The 18678-nt window shown below is 39.5% G+C and overlaps 1 long non-coding RNA gene across 1 annotated transcript; it reads left to right on the top strand.

Moving 5' to 3' along the window:
• Positions 1 to 598: 598 nt before the first annotated feature.
• On the top strand, positions 599 to 16590 carry LOC143933084 (uncharacterized). The gene is made up of 4 exons (XR_013263002.1): positions 599 to 652; positions 5280 to 5334; positions 9520 to 9555; positions 16273 to 16590. It is a non-coding gene; the product is annotated as an uncharacterized LOC143933084 (long non-coding RNA).
• Positions 16591 to 18678: the final 2088 nt, after the last annotated feature.

The raw sequence follows: 18678 nt of genomic DNA, 5'->3' as shown, positions 1-18678 counted from the left end.
CAAAACCTTTTTTTTTTTTTTCGTTCTGCACATGTCTAAGCCCTTGTACACACGGTCGGACATTCCGACGGAAAAAGTCAGATCGGGCCGCATTGTCGGATAATCCGACCGTGTGTGGGCTTCATCGGACTTTTTCCGTCGGAATGTCCGACCAACAAAGTTTGAGAGTTGGATATAAAAATTTTCTGACAACTTGATCCGATCGGACTTTGTCCGATCGTTTGTAGAGAATTCCGATCGGACAAAGTGCCACGCATGCTCAGATCAAATTCCTAGACCAAAGCTATTGGCTACTAGCCTGAGCGTAGTCCCGTCGTAACTAAATAACGTCATCACGTTACGAACGATCGGATTTTCCGACAAATTTGTCTGACCGTGTGTACAAGGGCTTACAGCTTCTGTCTTACCTTACATTCATAAAAAAAAGAAAAAAAAAAAGAAAATGTTTTCTATCTTCAAATTATACATAAAGGTAGATAGAATTACATTTTTACCCCTCCCCATATTCAGAGACACAAATCGCCCAATGAACTTGCAAATCATTTATCACGCCCCATTTGAGCTGGACCCCCCCCCCCCCCTCACCTCTAACATAAAATCATGGTTTTTATTTTCCTATCTGGAGGGACAGAGAGAACATCACTCGGGGACTGTAAGTACACACTCACCTTCAGGTACAAACCCTTCCACCAATATGAGATATTCTTTATTTATCTCCCCATTGTTCTCTATGACAATATAGATATTTTCCTGTCTGAGATTTTATTCTATAATAACTGGAAACAATGTAACAAGTCACAAGAATGTGTAGATATAATTCTGTTATTTTTAATAGACAAAAAAAAAAAAAACAGAGTAACTTTATTTCTAAGAAAATATTCATAAAAAGAAACTCAGTAATTTGTAACAATTAACAAGGACCCACCCCTTTTTCTGACATTTGTCGTTTACAAGTAAAAATCTGTATTTTGTGCTGGAAAATCACTTAGAACCCCCAAACATTATATATATATATATATATATATATATATATATATATATATATATATATATATATATATATTTTTTTTTTAGCAGAGACCCTAGAGAATAAAATGACTGTCGTTGCAATTTTCACATCGTTTCTGCAAAGCTTTTTTTCAAACGCAGTTTTTTTTTGGGGGTGGAAAAAATACACTTTAACCACTTCAGCCCCGGAAGATTTGGCTGCTCAATGACCAGAGCATTTTTTTGCGATACGGCACTGTGTCGCTTTAACTGACAATAGCACGATCGTGCGACGCTGTACCCAAACAAAATTGATGTCCCTCCCCCCCCCCCCAACAAATAGAGCTTTCTTTTGGTGGTATTTAAACACCTCTGCCTTTTTTTGGGGAGTTTTTTTGCGCTATAAGGGCCAGTTCACACCATAGAAACACAGTCCGGATGCATTCCAGGTGATTTTCTGCATGCGCGTTCTTGATGCATTTTTGATGTGTTTTTGGTGTGTTTTTGATGCAGTCTAGTGCTTTTCCCCCCCCCTCTTTTTTCTTAACCTTAAGGGCCAGTTCACACCAGATGCAGTTCCGTTCAGTTCCGTGTGCTTTTTTTTCTTCACTAAAAATGCATGCACAGTGTTTTCCATGTATTCCAATGGCTCTCTGGTCAGTTTTTGCACCGGAAACTGACTGCATGGTGTGAATTAGAGCCATTGGAATACATGAAAAACACTGTGCATGCATTTTGTGCAGAAAAAAAGCGCACAGAACTGAATGGAACTGCATCTGGTGTGAACTGGCCCTAAATAATTCTAAATGTTTTGCAGTGCGTTTTTGGTGCATTTAGGTGCATTGTGGGGCGTTCCAGTGTGTTTTTGATGCATTTTTGATGCACTTTTGATGCAGTGCAGTGCTCTTTTCCCCACTCTTTTTTCTTAACCTTAAATATGGCTAAGTGTGTTGCAGTGTATTTTTTTGGTGCATTCAGGTGCATTCCGGTGCGTTTCAGTGCATTTTTGATCCATTTTACAGTGTTCCAGTACACTCCAGTGCAGGAAAAAATGCAGCATGTTGTACTTTTTTTTGGGGGGGAACTGGAATGTACTGGAACTGCAAGCACTGGTGTGAACTATGCCATTGAAAACCATATACCCTACTTTCCATGCGTTTTTAATGCAGAAAAAAAAAATCCACTGGACTGCATGTGGTCTGAACTGGCCCTAAACAAAAAAAAAAACACAATATTTTGTACTTTTTGCTATAATAAATATCCCCAATTCTTTTTTTTTTCTTTTTTTAATTCTTTTTTTTAATTTTTTTTTTCCCTCAGTTTAGGCCGATACGTATTCTTCTACATATTTTTGGTAATAAAAATCGCAATAAGCGTTTATTGATTAGTTTGCACAAAAGTTATAGTGTTTACAAAATAGGAGATCATTTTATGGCATTTTTATTCATTATATTATTTTTTTTTACCAGTAATCAGTGATTTTTATTGTGACTGCGACATTATGGCAGACACATCAGACATTTTTAATGCATTTTTGGGACCATTGTCATTTATACAGCAATCAGTGCTATTTAAATGCATTGATTCCTGTGTAAATGACACTGGAAGTGAAGGGGTTATCCACTAGGGGGGCAGTGTAGGGGTTAAGTGTGTCCTGGGGGGTGTTACTAACTGTGGATGGGGTGTGGCTATGTGTGACACATCACTAATCTCTGCTCCCGCTCACAGTGAGCAGAGATCAGTGACGGCAAGTTAACAAGACTTACAATTCAACACTGCCACAAATTTGTGGCAAATTATCCTTCGTATCTAGACATGAATAAATAACCAGATAGCAAGGGTAACTTAACTGTAAGTCTATTAACTAGCTGCACATTTTCACTGGTTAGTTTTAGAAGACAATTTGTAGAAAATTTGCATGGTAAGTCTCTAGCAAGAGCAAAGTTGCAGTGGTGAGGCTACAGCAAGAGCTATGGAAGTCTACAGCATACAAATTCAGCCACAGTGCCCCCCTGTGGTGGGAGGACTATTGCACAACAAAAACTGAACCAGAACTTGCAGAATGTTTGCAAAGAAAGTCGATCTGGAGTCATGTAATGCGGACTTGCTGCAATTATGCAACAAACTTGTGAAGCAGGTCTAGCAATAGCTTAGCATGCCATTTTCAAACTTGCAGCACGATTGGTTGCTATCTGGGAGATGTCAACTGTTAGTGTAATGATTATGTAACGTCAGCATGAGCTGGAGTTTGGCTTCAGTTTGTTTGTGTGTCTAAGTCTGCTAGGACATTCAGAACTCCCCCCCCCTCAGGACTGACAATGCCGCTGTCCAAAGGTGCCCCCTGTGCTCCTTCATCCAGAGTGGGGGGGACCAAAGGTGCCCCTTGGGGGTCCAAAGGTGCCCCCTGTGCTCCTTCATCCAGAGTGGGGATGATCTCTAATACAAGAGGTGTGTTACTGCCCAGATCACCGGGTGGAACAGAGTAGAAAAAAAATGATTGGTAATATTATTATATATTGTATATATTACATGTATTGTTTTTATTATTATTTAGGATTTATATAGCGCCAACAGTTTGTACAGCACTTTACAATGTGAGGGCAGACAGTACAGTTACAATACAATTCACTACAGGAGGAATCAGAGTTTTGCATTTAACAACGATTAAACCAACTTATAATAAGGTTATTGTTGTACCTTTAACCACTTGCCGTCTGCGCTATAGCCGAACGACGGCAACAACACGGACTTCATTTGCCGGGAGGGCATCCCTGGACGTCCTCCCAAGCTCAAGCGGCCTGTGCACCCCCCTCGGGGTCGGTCCTGACCCCTTACTACGTGATCAGCTGTCAGCCAATGACAGCTGATCATGTGATGTAAAAAAAGCCGGTAATCAGCTATTTTTCCTCCGCACGCTGATAGCGTGAGGAGGAAAGCAAGCTGATCACCGGCGGCTGCGAGAGGAACATAGGTCCCGATCGTGTAGTACCTACCAGTGCCCATCAGCGCCACCTACCAGTGCCCACCAGTGCCATCTACCAGTGCCCACAGTACCACCCATCAATGTCCACAGTGTCACCCCACAGTGCCACCTATCAGTGCCACCTCACAGTGCCACCTATCAGTGCCCACAGTGCTGCCTATAAATTAATCAGTGCATCATTACCAGTGCTGCCTATCAATACCACCTACCAGTGCCACCTACCAGTGCCCATCAGTGCCAACTACCAGTGTCCATCAGTGCCACCTATCATTGCCACCCATCAGTGCCACTCATCAGTGCCACCCATCAGTGTTACCCATCAGTGCCACCCATCGGCCCATCAGTATCATCTTATCAGCGCCCATCAATGCCATCTTATCGGTGCCTATCAGTGTTGCCTTATCTGTGCCATCTGTCAGTGTCACTCATCTGTGACACCAATCAATGCCAACCTTCATTGCCACTCATCAGTGCCACCTATCAGTTTCACCGATCAGCGCCACCCATCGGGACCCATCAGTGCCATCTTATCAGTGTCCATCAGTGTCACCTTATCTGTGTCTGTCAGTGTCGCCTTATCTGTGCCCATCAGTGCAGCCCATCAGTGCCCATCAGTGCAGCCTCATCAGCGAATATCAATTAAGGAGAAAAATTACCCATTTGCAAAATTTTATAACAAACTATGAAACATGTTTTTTTTTTTTTTTTTTAAATGTCGGTCTTTTGTTTTGTTTGTTTAGCAAAAAATAAAAACCCAAATGGTAATTAAATACCACCGAAAGAAAGCTCCATTTGTGTGAAAAAAAATGATAAAAATGTAATTTGGGTACAGTGTTGTATGACCGCGCAATTGTCATTCAAAGTGCGACGGCGCTGAAAGCTGAAAATTGGCCTGGGCAGGAGGGGGGTTTAAGTGCCCAGTAAGCAAGTGGTTAAAGATCTATATAAAGTAAGAATGAAAACATTTGCTTTGTTTCGTTTCAATCCGTTATTTACATAAATTTGTTTCGTTAAATTGGTTTGATCCGTTTAATTCGTTTTCGGAATTCATTTTGTTTATTCGTATTCGAATCAAGTGGAAAAGTGGGAATATAATAAATGTTTGCTTTTGGGTTTGTTACCTTCTTAGGTCTGCTACAAGTAGAGAATTATAAAGTATAACAATGACATTGATTGACAAACAACAGAGACAGGGCAACATCAGAATATTATGCAAATTCCATTAAATGGAAACATTTAGAAGGTTATCAAAGGGCAACTTTTGTTTCCAGAGGCTGATTTAATATCAATTTTTTTTTTTCAATTATAGGAACCTCAAACCAGAAAGATGAGAGTCACCAGCATGCTTCTCATTGTCACGATGGGTGAGTGAGCACTCAGACAAGAAATCTTTTTACCGTTTAACCACTTAAGCCCCGGACCAATTTGCAGCCAAAGGACCAGGCCCCTTTTTGCGATTCGGCACTGCGTCGGTTTAACTGACAATTGCGCGGTCGTGCGACATGGCTCCCAAACAAAATTGGCGTCCTTTTTTTCCCACAAATAGAGCTTTCTTTTGGTGGTATTTGATCGATCACCTCTGCGGTTTTTATTTTTTGCGCTATAAACAAAAAATGAGTGACAATTTTGAAAAAAATTCAATCTTTTTTTACTTTTTGCTATAATAAATATCCCCAAAAAATATATAAAAAAAGTTTTTTTGTCCCTCAGTTTAGGCCGATACATATTCTTCTACATATTTTTGGTTTAAAAAAAAATCGCAATTAGTTTGCGCAAAAGTTATAGCATTTACAAAATAGGGGATAGTTTTATAGCATTTTTATTAATATTTTTTTTTACTAGTAATGGCGGCGATCAGCGATTTTTATTGTGACTGCGACATTATGGCGGACACATCGGACATTTTTGACAAATTTTTGGGACCATTGTCATTTATACAGCAATCAGTGCTATTTAAATGCAGTGATTCCTGTGTAAATGACACTGGCAGTGAAGGAGTTAACTACTAGGGGTGGGAGGGGTTAAGTGTGACGTGTGTTTTTTTTTACTGTTGGGGGCGTGGCTTGGCATGTGACGTTTACTGATCGTCTTTCCCTATATCAGGGAACAGACAATCGGTGACAGCCACACTAGGAAGCACGGAGAGAGGTTTGCTTACACAGACTTCTCCTCGTTCTTTAGCTCTGTGACCCGATCGCAGGACACCAGCGGCGATCGGGTCCACTGGTCCTGCGGCCATGGTCATGGAGGTCAGGACCAGATTGCGAGTGCGCTGCGGCGGCGCGCTCCCGACCCACGGCTGGGCACTTAAAGAGCCACGTACAGGTACGCGATTGTGCCCAGCCTTGCCATTCTGCCGACGTAAATGTGCAGGAGGTGGTCCTTAAGCAGTTAAAATGATATTACTAATTACTGTACACCGCTCAGGTGATAGGTTTGTATTACCACTAGCCGACCAGTGCACGACGATGTACGTCGGCATAATGGCACGGCTGGGCAAATGGGCGTACAGGTATGTCCCCTTTAAATCGCAGCATGGTGGGCACGCGCACGCCCGCTGCATTTTCCGTATCTGTGAACGTGTCCGTGAACGTGCCCACGAGTCCCGAGGACTCGATGTCCACCGGTGTCCCGCGATCGTGACACAGAGCGGAAGAACGGGGAAATGCCTTTGTAAACAAGGCATTTCCCTGTTCTGCCTAGTAACATGACAGAGATCTACTGTTCCCTGTCATCGGGAGCAGTGATCGAGGTCATGTGACTGGAAGCCCACCCCCCCACAGTTAGAACACCTCCCTAGGACACACTTAACACCTTGATCGCCCCCTAGTGTTGTGTGTAAACATACAAATCCCTGTTTGTTCTGTGAAGAGAGACAGATTGTGAGTTCCTAATAGCTAGCAACCATGATCTGTCATCCTCTCTAGTCAGTCCCCTCCCCCCCACAGCTAGAACACACAATCAGGGAACACACTTAACCCCTTGATCGCCCCCCTAGTGTTAGCCCCTTCCCTGCCAGTGACCTTTACACAGTAATCAGTGCATTTTTATAGCACTGATCGCTGTATAAATGACAATGGCCCCAAAATAGTGTCAAAAGTGTCCGCTGGGTCCTCCATAATGTCGCAGTTGCAATAAAAATCACAGATCACCGCCATTACTAATAAAAAAAAAATTATAATAAAAATGCTATCAATCTATCCCCTATTTTGCAGATGCTATAATTTTTGAGCAAACCAATCAATATACGCATAGGGCCAGTTCACAAAACATGCATAAAAAACGCATGGAAAGTAGGTTATATGGTTTTCAATGGCATAGTTCACACCAGTGCTTGCAGTTCCAGTGCGTTCCAGTTCCAGAAAAGTAGAACACGCTGCTTTTTTTCTGCACTGGACTGTACTGGAACGCAGTAAAATGCATCAAGAACGCACTGGAACACCCCTAAATGCACCAAAAATGCACTGCAACACGTTTGTCCTTATTTAGGGCCAGTTCACACCAGACGTAGCCAGACGCAGTTCTGCCCAGTTCTGTGTGCTTTTTTTCTGTACTGAAAATGCATGCACAGTGTTTTTCATGTATTCCAATGGCTCTAGTTCACACCATACAGTCTGTTTCTGGTCAGTAACAGAAACTGACCGGAAACTGATCGGAACTGACTGTATTGGTGCAGAAAAAACGGAACTGCATGGAAATGCATCTGGTGTGAACTGCCCTTAAGTTTAAGGGCCAGCTCACACCACTTGCAGTCCAGGGCGTTTTTTTCTGCATCAAAAACTCATGGTGAGTAGGCTATATGGTTTTCAATGGCATAGTTCACACCAGTGTGGTCAGTTCCAGTGCATTCCAATTCCAGAAAAAAAAGTAGAACATGCTGCATTTTTTCTGCACTGGACTGTACTGGAACGTTGTAAAATGCATCAAAAAATGCACCTAAGTGCACCAAAAACGCACTGCAACACACTTGTCCTTATTTAAGGTTAAGAAAAAAGAGGGGGGGAAGCACTGGACTGCATCACATACGCACCAAAAATGCATCAAAAAACACACTGGAACGCATCAAAAACTGGCATGCAGAAAAGCACCTGGAACGCATCTGGACTGCGTTTCTATGGTGTGAACTGGCCCTAAGAAAAAAGAGGGGGAAAAACGCACTGGACTGCATCAAAAACGCATCAAAAAAGCACTGGAACACATCAAAAACGCGCATGCAGAAAAGCACCTGGAACGCATCCGGACTGCTTTTCTATTACCATGGTGTGAACTGGCCCTATGGATTTTTTTTTTTTTTTTGTACCAAAAATATGTAGAAGAATACATATCGGCCTAAACTGAGAAAACTATTTTTTTATATATATATTTTTGGGGGGGATATTTATTATTATATTATATTATTATTTTTAACATTTACGCTTTTTATTTTGTTTACGGCGCAAAAAATAAAAACCGCAGAGGCGATCAAATACCACCAAAAGAAATCTCTATTTGTGGGGAAAAAAAAGAACGTCAATCTTGTTTGGGTGCAACATTGGATGACCGCGCAATCGTCAGTTAAAATGACGCAGTGCCGAATCGCAAAAAGCAAAAAGTGCTCTGGTCAGAAAGGGGGTAAAATCCTTCCCGGGGCTGAAGTGGTTAAAGAAAATTAGAAAGAAAGAGTATTTTTGGTCTTTATTGTATTTAATATGAATAAAGGAGCCAATCAGAGAGAGAGAGAGAGAGAGAGAGATGAGCTCATTGGTCTGCTGTTTCTCCTTTCGCTCTCCAATCACAGGTTGGGGGAGGGACAAGACCTGTTATGCCGCGTAAACACAACCGGACTTTCCGGCAGACAAAGTCCGACGGAATCAGTCCGTCGGATATTATGATCGCGTGTGTGGGCTAATTCGATCTTTTTTCATATAAAAAAATCAGGCGGACCTAGAAATAGAACATGTTTCAAATCTGTCCGACGGACTCAATCCCTATCGGGAAAACCGTTCGCCTGTGTGCTGGTCCAACGGACCAAATACGACGCAAGGGCAGCTACTGGCTATTGAACTTCCTTTTTTGGGCCCGTCTTACGTCATCACGCTCAAAACTAACGGACTTACTCTGTTCGTGTGTGGGCAAGTCCATTCATTCGGAAGTCTGTCGGAACTCCGCCGAAGACCGTAGGAAACCTAGTCTGGGGGAAAGTCCGGTGGAGTGTGTACGCGGCATAAGCGTTACTGAACTTCAGCAGAGAAAAATCAGGTCTTCTGCCCTGCCAGACAGGATTGTGCTATGTGGCAGAGCTGTTTAACTCCTGTTATATCTGGGGGAACCCCCATGGGGACCCCCCCCATATCTGAAATATAATTTTGGGGTGGACTGGCTTTATCTCATAATCTACCTAGACAGAAACATTACAGACGGTGTGACCTAAACGCTACATACCTAAATATCACACATATTTAAAGAATAGTCAACAAATAAAATTGGCGAGGTTATAGAATAAAAAGTAATTGTACACATTGTCCTCATTCAGAACTAATTAAACCCTTTTCTTCTGTCTCTCATTCCAGCTCTGATTGCGGTGTGCCAGGCTAGACAAGGGAACGGTAAGTCAGCAGGCAGCGGAGTCACAATAGGAATTTGCGGCAATCACCGGATACAACTAAAGACTGCATAAAAATCCAACTGAACTTTCAGATTAAATCATATAAATACAATTCGGGATCAGCAACTTAACCACTTAAGGACCGGGCCTTTTTTTGACATTTGTGGTTTACAAGTAAAAAAAAAAAAAAATTATTATATATTCGCCAATTTTTTTGTTTAACCACTTACAGACCGGACCATTTTGCTGGTCAAAGACCAGACCACTTTTTGCGATTCGGCACTGCGTCGCTTTAACTGACAATTGCGCGGTCGTGCGACGTGGCTTCCAAACAAAATTGACGTCCTTTTTTCCCACAGATAGAGCTTTCTTTTGGTGGTATTTGATCACCCCTGCGGTTTTTATTTTTTTGCGCTATAAACAAAAATAGAGCGACAATTTTGAAAAAAACGCATTATTTTTTACTTTTTGTTATAATAAATATCCCCCAAAAATATATATCAAAAAAATTTTTTTTTCCCTCAGTTTAGGCCGATACGTATTCTTCTACATATTTTTGGTAAAAAAAAACGCAATAAGCGATTATTGATTGGTTTTGCGCAAAAGTTATAGCGTTTACAAAATAGGGATAGTTTTAAAGCATTTTTATTAATAATTTTTTATTATTATTTTTTTTACTAGTAATGGCGGCGATCAGCGATTTTTATTGTAACTGCGACATTGTGGGGGACCCATCGGACATTTTTGACACATTTTTGGGACCATTGTCATTTATACAGTAATCACTGCTATATAAATGCACTGATTCCTGTGTAAATGACACTGGCAGTGAAGTGGTTAACCAGTGGGTGGCAGTGTAGGGGTTAAGTGTTCCTAGGGGTGTGTTACTAACTGTGGGGGGGTTGGGCTTTCATTTAGTGAACACTGATCTCTGGTCCAATCACATGGACATCACTAGTTGCTAGGCAGAATGGACAAATGCTGTTTACACGGCATTTCCTCCATTCAGCCATCCCGTGAGACGATCGCGGGGATGCCCGCAGCGATCGAGTCTGCGGGTCCCGCGACCGGACTCACGGGGGACCCGACCAGCGGGGGAGCGCGCCGCCGGCGGCGCGCTCCCGATGGCAGGGAGGCATTGAATATTGGACGTACCTGTACGCCAATATGCCTGCCCGTGCCATTCTGTCGACGTACATCATCGTCGTGCGCTGGTCGGGAACCGGTTAACCACTTCAATACAGGGCACTTTCGCCCCCTTCCTTCCCAGCCCAATTTTCAGCTTTCATCGCTCTCGCGCTTTCAGTGACACACTGTACCCAAATAAAAATTTTATCATTTTGTTTGCACAAATAGAGCTTTATTTTGGTGTTATTTATTCACCACTCCGTTTTTTATTTTTTGCAATATAAGCGCAAAAAAAAGCGGAAATTTGGAAAAAAAACAATATTTTCTTTTTTCTATTTTAAAAGAAATCCAATAAAATCTAATTTTGTCATAAATTTAAGCCAAAATGTATTCTGCTACATGTTTTTGGTAAAAAAAATTCCGTTAAGTGTATAATAATTGGTTTGTGTGATCACGGACATATGTACGCAAATGATCATGTACATATGTGTGCAGGTGATCACGTACATATGTGTTCACATAATCATTGGGACATGTGATTTTAGTGGGACATATGTGGGGGACATGTTTTTATTATTAGGGACATGTGTTTTTATTATTTGGGGACATGTATGTTTTGGGGACATATGTGGGGACTGTGTTTATACTGTGTGGTGTGTTGTGTATTTACACTAGACTGGTGATCAGTGAGTAAAAAGTGAGTAAAAAGCTGTAAAAAACAGCTCATACTCACTGATCATCAGCGATCTGCTCTCCTCTCCTCAGCGATGACTTCTGTGTGAGGAGAGGAGGAGCCGATTGCCTAGCAACCGGCTGTTTGTTTACATCACATGACGGCTGTCAGGAGGGCCAATCACAGAGCCTTCCTGCCGATCTGAGATGTGCCGTGTCCGGGTGACACGAGCACATCGGGACCGCGCCGCCGCGCGGGCATGCGCGCGCGCGAACCCGCTCCTTCTGAAGGACGTTCCTGAACGTCCTATCAGAAGTAGACGGCGCCCACCCGGCCGTATATGTGCATTGGCCGGGTGGGAAGTGGTTAATATGAAAAATGATGTTACACAGAGTAAATAGATACCTAACATGGCACGCGCGTGGAATGGCGCTATACTGCGGTACTTAAAAATCTCAGTAGGCGACCATTTAAATATTTCTACAGGTTATCAGTTTAGAGTTACTGAGGAGGTCTAGTGCTAAAATAATTGCTCTCACTCAGGCGTTTGCGGCTATACCGCACATTGCGTGGTGCAAACTAGACATGCGCAATTCGTTTTGTTTCCGAATTTGTTTTTTTTGTTTTTTTTATCAGATTTCAACAAATTCGTTTATTCAGGAAATATCCAAATGAACGAAAACCCGTTTGTCAAATTTTTACGAATATTCTTAAATTCGAAAATTCGGAAATCCAAAAAACCCAAAAACTTGAAAATCAAAATAACTAACTAATAATTACTTAACTATTACTAACTATTAAATTATAGGTATTGGGATTTCCTTTCAAATTTGGCTGTTAGTGAATGTAACAAATAGGAATTTATCCGAAGTTATGAATTATCCAAAATAACGAATGCTAAAATCTAAACAAATGGAACATAACAAAATAATAATAATAAATAACAACAATAATAATAAAAACTTTTTATTAATATTATTATTTATTACTATATTGTTCCGTTCTATTTGTTTAGATGCGGCATTCATTATTTCAAATAATTTGTAACTATTATACGTTAGATGTTAGCCCTTGTACACACGGTCGGAGATTCCGACAGAATGTGTCCGATCGGACCGTTTTGTTGGATATTCCGACTGTGTGTGGTCTCCATCGGACTGTTTCCGTCGGAATATCCGTCGGACCAAATTTTCCAACTTGCCGGAAATATTTTCTGACAAAATGCTCCGATCGGACATACTCCGATCATGTGTAGAGAATTCCGATCGGACAAAGTGCCACGCATGCTCAGATCAAATTCCTACACCAAAGCTATTGGCTACTAGCGTGAACGTAGTCCCGTCGTAACGAAATAACGTCATCACGTTCTGAACGATCGGATTTTCCGACAACTTCGTCTGACCCTGTGTATGCAACAGTTTCGGACAAAATCCGTCGGACAAAATCCGATGGATTTGGTTGTCGGTATGTCCAACCGTGTGTACAAGGGCATAGATATCCACAGTGCTGGCTATGCATTCAGAGGCAGCACTGTGGCTATCTAACAGTCCAGATTTATGTGCCAAAGACACCCTCCACACCATTTCACAGTAATTTCTACTAGCAGCCCTGATGAAGGGGGGTTCTTTAGTCCCCCGAAACACGTTGGCCTTTTTTTATTGCTGAAACTCCAAATAAAATACAGATATACTTACCTTATTGGATAACCAAGTGCTCCTCTTCTCTTTTTTCTTCTAAGTGCATGCTTTTAGTACTGATCACTTTATGAGTGTCACCGGTTAACACACAAAGAAAAAAAAGTGTCAGTTAGTGTCCGATTGTCTGCCACAATATCGCAGTCCCGCAATAAGATGCTGATCGCCGCCATTACTTACTAGTATATAAAAAAATAAAAATTCCAGATATAAATTATTCTTTTTTTGCATTGAATAGGTTTTATAGCAGAAAGTAAAATATATATATATATATATATATATATATATAAAAAAAAATAAAAAATCAGTGGTGATCAAATACTACCAAAAGAAAGCTTTATTTGTGGGGAAAAAAACAACATATATTTTATTTGGGCAATTGTCATTTAAAATAACGCAGTGCTGTTTTGCAAAAAAAAAAAAAAGAAAAGCGGCCTGGTCATGAAGGGGGACAAATCTTCCAGAGGTCAACAATCAATCTGATATTGACAGATTTCTGATGTCTCAGAGAAATTTTGCCATTTCTAAATTTCAGCAAAATTCAATAGGGAAGAGACAATTAAAGTGGTTCTGGCTTAAGATAAAAAGCTTTCTGTGTGCAGCAGCCCCCCTAATACTTACCCGAGCCCCCTCTTGATCCAGCGATGTCAGGACTGCCTCGGCCTTCCGGGACTCCCCTCTTCATTCACAGAGACACAGCAGAAGCGTCATTGGCTCCCGCTGATGTCAAAGTCAGTTAGCGGATACATGGAGCAGTGGCTCGGCTCGGGTGCACCCATAGCAAGCTGATTGCTGTGGGGGGCACTCAAAGAGAGGGAGAGGCCAGGAGAGCCGAGGAGGGACCCAAGAAGAGGAGGATCCGGGCTGCTCTGTGCAAAACCAAATGCACAGGGCAGGTAAGTATAACATGTTTGTTATTTTTATGGAAAAACAAACAAGACTTTATAATCACTTTAAGGGGGTTGTAAAGTCTATATCACCTAAATGTTTTTGTTTTGAGTGTTTTTGTTTGTTTATTTTGTGTATTTTGTTACTAATTACATTTTTTTTGTTAGTAATTGATGCATTTTTTTTGTTGCTAATCTATGTATTTTTTTTTTTCAATTGGGAAGATAAAATTAGGGGGTTTCAACATCTTTAAATATCACCTGAATAGTTTTGTTCTGAGTGTTTTTGTTTATTTTGTGTATTTTGTTGATAATTGATGGGTTTTTTAATTGGGAAGATAAAATTAAGGGGGTTGTAATGTCTTTAATTGTCAGCTGAATGTTTTTGCTCTGAGTGTTTTAGTTTGTTTATTTTGTGTATTTTGTTACTAATTAATGTATTTTTTTTGTTGCTAATTGATGCATTTTGTGTTGCTAATTTATGGGGTTTTTTTTCAATTGGGAAGATAAAATTAAGGGTGTTGCAAAGTCTTTAAATATCACCTGAATGCTTTTGTTCTAAAAGAGTCTTTGTTTGTTTATTTTGTGTATTTTGTTGCTAATTGATGTTTTATTTTTTTGTTTTTTCAATTGGGAAGATAAAATTGAGTGGTTAAAATGTCTTTAAATGTCACCTGAATGTTTTTGTTCTGAGTGTTTTTGTTTATTTTGTGTATTGTTTTGCTAATTGATGTTTTTTTTCCCCCAAATCAAAATAACAATAAAAATATTTTTTTTTTCTTTAGATTTTTTTTATACTGCTATTTGTTGCTAATTGATGGTTTATTTTCAATTGTGAAGATAAAATTGAAGGGTTTAAATGGCTTTAAATGTCACCTGAATGTTTTTGTTCTCAGTGTTTTTGTTTATTTTGTGTATTTTTTTTGCTAATTTATGTTTTTCTTCTTTTTTTTTTTCCAAACCAAAATAACAATAAAAAAAAAACAGTATATAAGAATGTATTTTTTATATATATATATACTGCTATTAAGGGCTCTTTAAGAAAGATTTCCCCAAACTTCCTTTTTCGGCTGGAAAATTACTTAAAACTCCCACATATTTTATATATATATATATATATATATATATATATATATATATTTATATATATAAATATATATATGTATATATTTTAGCAGAGAACCAATAAAATAAAATGTGGGTGTTGCAGTTTTTTATGACCCATGGTATTTGCACAGCGGTTTTTCAAAGACAATTTTTTTGGGAAAAAAACAAAACGCAAAATTTAGCCCAATACTTCACATGTGTGGTTCAATTGCCGTTTACATATGCGTGCGAGAGTATGCATTTGTGCAAAAGCACGGTGGGACATGGCCACTTTAATTTTTAGATATCTATCTATCTATCTATAGATATAGCTATATATATATATATATATATATATATATATATATATATATATATATATATATATATATATATATATATATATATATATATATATGATTATTTATTTTATACAAAAATATTTTTTTTTCCACTTTTGTTTTGTACAAACTTTATTGCTATTGCTATGAACAACATCCCTTGTGATAGCATGGGCCAAAACAAGTCCTCTTTTTGGAGAGATTTGGGGTCTATTAGACCCCAAATCTCTCCTCTGGCCTCCCATGTAGCCAATCGGACACCGATCGGTCTGATCGGCTACCTACCGGGCCGCTGGTGGGCAGGTAAATGAACGGGCGGAACCGGAAGTGACGTACTACTCCTCATTCTCGGTTTCGAGGGTTACAGAGAGAGGGGAACGATGTCAGTTCCTCTCGCTCTGTACAGGGCAGCCCCCGCCGCTGGCCACATGGCTCCTGCCCTCCATGATTGGACCAGAGAGCCCGGGAGAGGCAGCAGTGGGAGGGGGGTGGGACCCCCTTTTGCCACCCGTAGAAGTGATCGAGTGGCCAATTAGCAAGTCAGAGTGTTAAGGATCGCTGAAAAGATTGATATCACAATGATGCCGGTAGGTCTACTAAAACTGGAGGACATCCATGATCCATGTACACCCTACTGGCAGGAAGTGGTTCATTTGTACCCAATCAGACGGGCCCTTATACTACATAGTTGATGGTAGATCTAAAGGTGATAGTAAAATAAGACTGTACTCTGTAGCATAGCCCGCGATAGCAGTAAAAACCACACTGGGGTTCTAACCCACTAATATAAGCAGATGGGGGGGGGGTTCATGCATATGCTTGTGAATGTTACTATAAACTGTCTCACAATAAATCAATGTTTTTGCTTTAGCAGTCAAGTAACAGGCGCTGTTTTGTCCGCATATATAGAGTGCAAGTACGATCACCAGCGTCTTGATTATGCGAGCGCCTGTGAGAACAACTGTCAAAACTATCAAGAAGGATCGAGAATCTGCACAAAGCAAGCAGTACACAGCTGCTTCTGCGTGAAACCATACATCTTTCGAGACGGACAGAGCGGCCCCTGCGTCCGCCCGGAAGATTGTCCAAATTAAATTACAGAAATGCCGCAAATAATCTGCGTCTAACGCCAGTGCCCAACAGCGGCACAAACTCGTGTACGGCACATGAGAAATTATTGTACATACCAGCTGTCTACCAATAAAAGACCCGTACATCCTGCTGAAATGTGTCCTGAGCTTTCAATGCATTTATAGATGACTAAACACATACATTTATTGATTGATTTTTTATGATTTATTTAAAATATTACATTTTTTTACTGAATGAGACTGGTGTCATTGAACACTATGAGGGTTTTCTAAAGAGAAAGCAGAAACTGATTTCTTTCGGCTCATCTCTCTCTAATTGAATCTCCTTTTGGTCTTACCTAAGAAAAACCAAGGCCGGAGTGTTGTTGGGGGGGGAGGAGTCACTCCTATGACCTGTTCAGCTGTCTCCCTAATCTGAGTGTTATCCATTGAGCTCTAAAAATTAAAAAAAAAACATTTTTTTTAGGAAAGCAGTTAAGATTGGCCTTGTAAACATGTGAAAGTGGTATAAAATATATATATATATATATTTTTTTTTTTATCCTGAACAGAGACATTGAAATAAGATGTGGTCTTTTCATTATAAAGCTAAAAATGAAATTCAAATTTACCGTTACAAGCCATCATAGTGTGTAAATAAAAAATAAAAAAAAATCCTGATCACTTCCCCAGAGTAGTGCAGTGTTATTATGGTAACACTGTATTGCTCTGGTCTCAGTGTGATAAAATAATGTAATGAAAATTAAAGAAATAGATCACTGTCACACCATTTGCATGATGACGCTGTACGGAACTGGTGACAGTATTTGAAAAAATAAAATTGTGATAAAAATATATATATTTTTAATTTCTTAATTTCTTAATTTTCCAAAAAATTGCGCCCAAAAAAAAAATACAACTTCGAAAAACTCACCATGCCTCTTACTAAATACCTTGAACTTAATTTGGGGAATATTTGTACTGTACTGGAATTTTAGAGCCTCGATAAATGAGCCGTAAGTACATCAGGATTGTATATATATATATATATATATATATATATATATATATAAATAAATATATATATATATATATATATATATATATATATATATATATATATATATATATACACACAAAAGTTTGTGGAACCTATAACTTTCTTACAGACCAAATAATAAACACTGATTTGGGTTATTTTCATCAAGGAAATGTAGACTACAGTTTGGCCTAAATTTATGAAGAAAGATAATTAAGTGCAAAATGTTATACCAGAAACAAAGAAAAGTGATTTTTAACTTTCAGTCTATTTTTACTTATTTAGCAAAAAAAAAAAAAAAAATCCCAGTGGTGATTAAATACCACCAAAAGAAAGCTCTATTTGTGTAAAATAAATGCTAAAAAATGTCTTATGAGTACAGTGTTGCATGACTGCGTAATTGTCATTCAAAGTGTCACAGCACTGAGAGCTGAAAATTGGCCTGGGCAGGAAAGGGGTGAAATCACCCCGTATCAATCATTTGCTTACTGGGCACTTAAACCCCCCTCCTGCCCAATTTTCAGCTTTCAATGCTCTCACACTTTGAATGACAATTACTCAGTCATGCAACACTGTACCCAAATGATTATTTTTGTCCTTTTTTTCATACAAATAGAGCTTTCATTTGGTGGTCTTTGATCACCTCTGGGTTTTTTTATTTTTTGCGCTATAAATGAAAAAAAAATGAAAATTTGGAAAAAAACACATTTAAAATTTAGCAAATTAGCATTTTTTCTTCATAAATGTTGGCCACAATTTATACTGCTACATATCTTTGGTAAAAATTAATCCAAATTAGTGGATAGTATGTGGTCTGTGTGAAACTAGTCTATAAGCTATGGTCCAAATCATAAAAAAAAATTGATCACATCTGATGTACTGGTGGTCATTTCTTGAGACCCTAACAAGCCAGAAAAGTATAAATGCCCCCCCCCCAAGTGACCCCTTTTTTGGAAAGTAGATATTCCAAGGTATTTATTAAGAGGCATGGTGGGTTATTTGTTATCATTTTTCCCCACAATTCTTTGCATAATTAAGATTTTATTTTTTATATTTTTTTCACAAAATTGTCATTGTAATAGCTTATTTCTCTCACATGGAATGTGCATACCACAAATGACACCCCAAAATACATTCTGCTACTCCTCTTGAGTATTATGATACCAAATGTGTGGGACTTTTTCACTACCTGGTCACATACAGAGG

This window comes from Lithobates pipiens, unplaced genomic scaffold, assembly GCF_037356315.1.
Source record: "Lithobates pipiens isolate NorthernLeopardFrog02 unplaced genomic scaffold, aLitPip1_a1.2 Scaffold_27, whole genome shotgun sequence".
Lineage (NCBI taxonomy): Eukaryota > Metazoa > Chordata > Amphibia > Anura > Ranidae > Lithobates > Lithobates pipiens.
The sequence above is the reverse complement of the archived record's forward strand: the minus strand, read 5'-3'. Positions and strand labels throughout refer to the sequence as shown.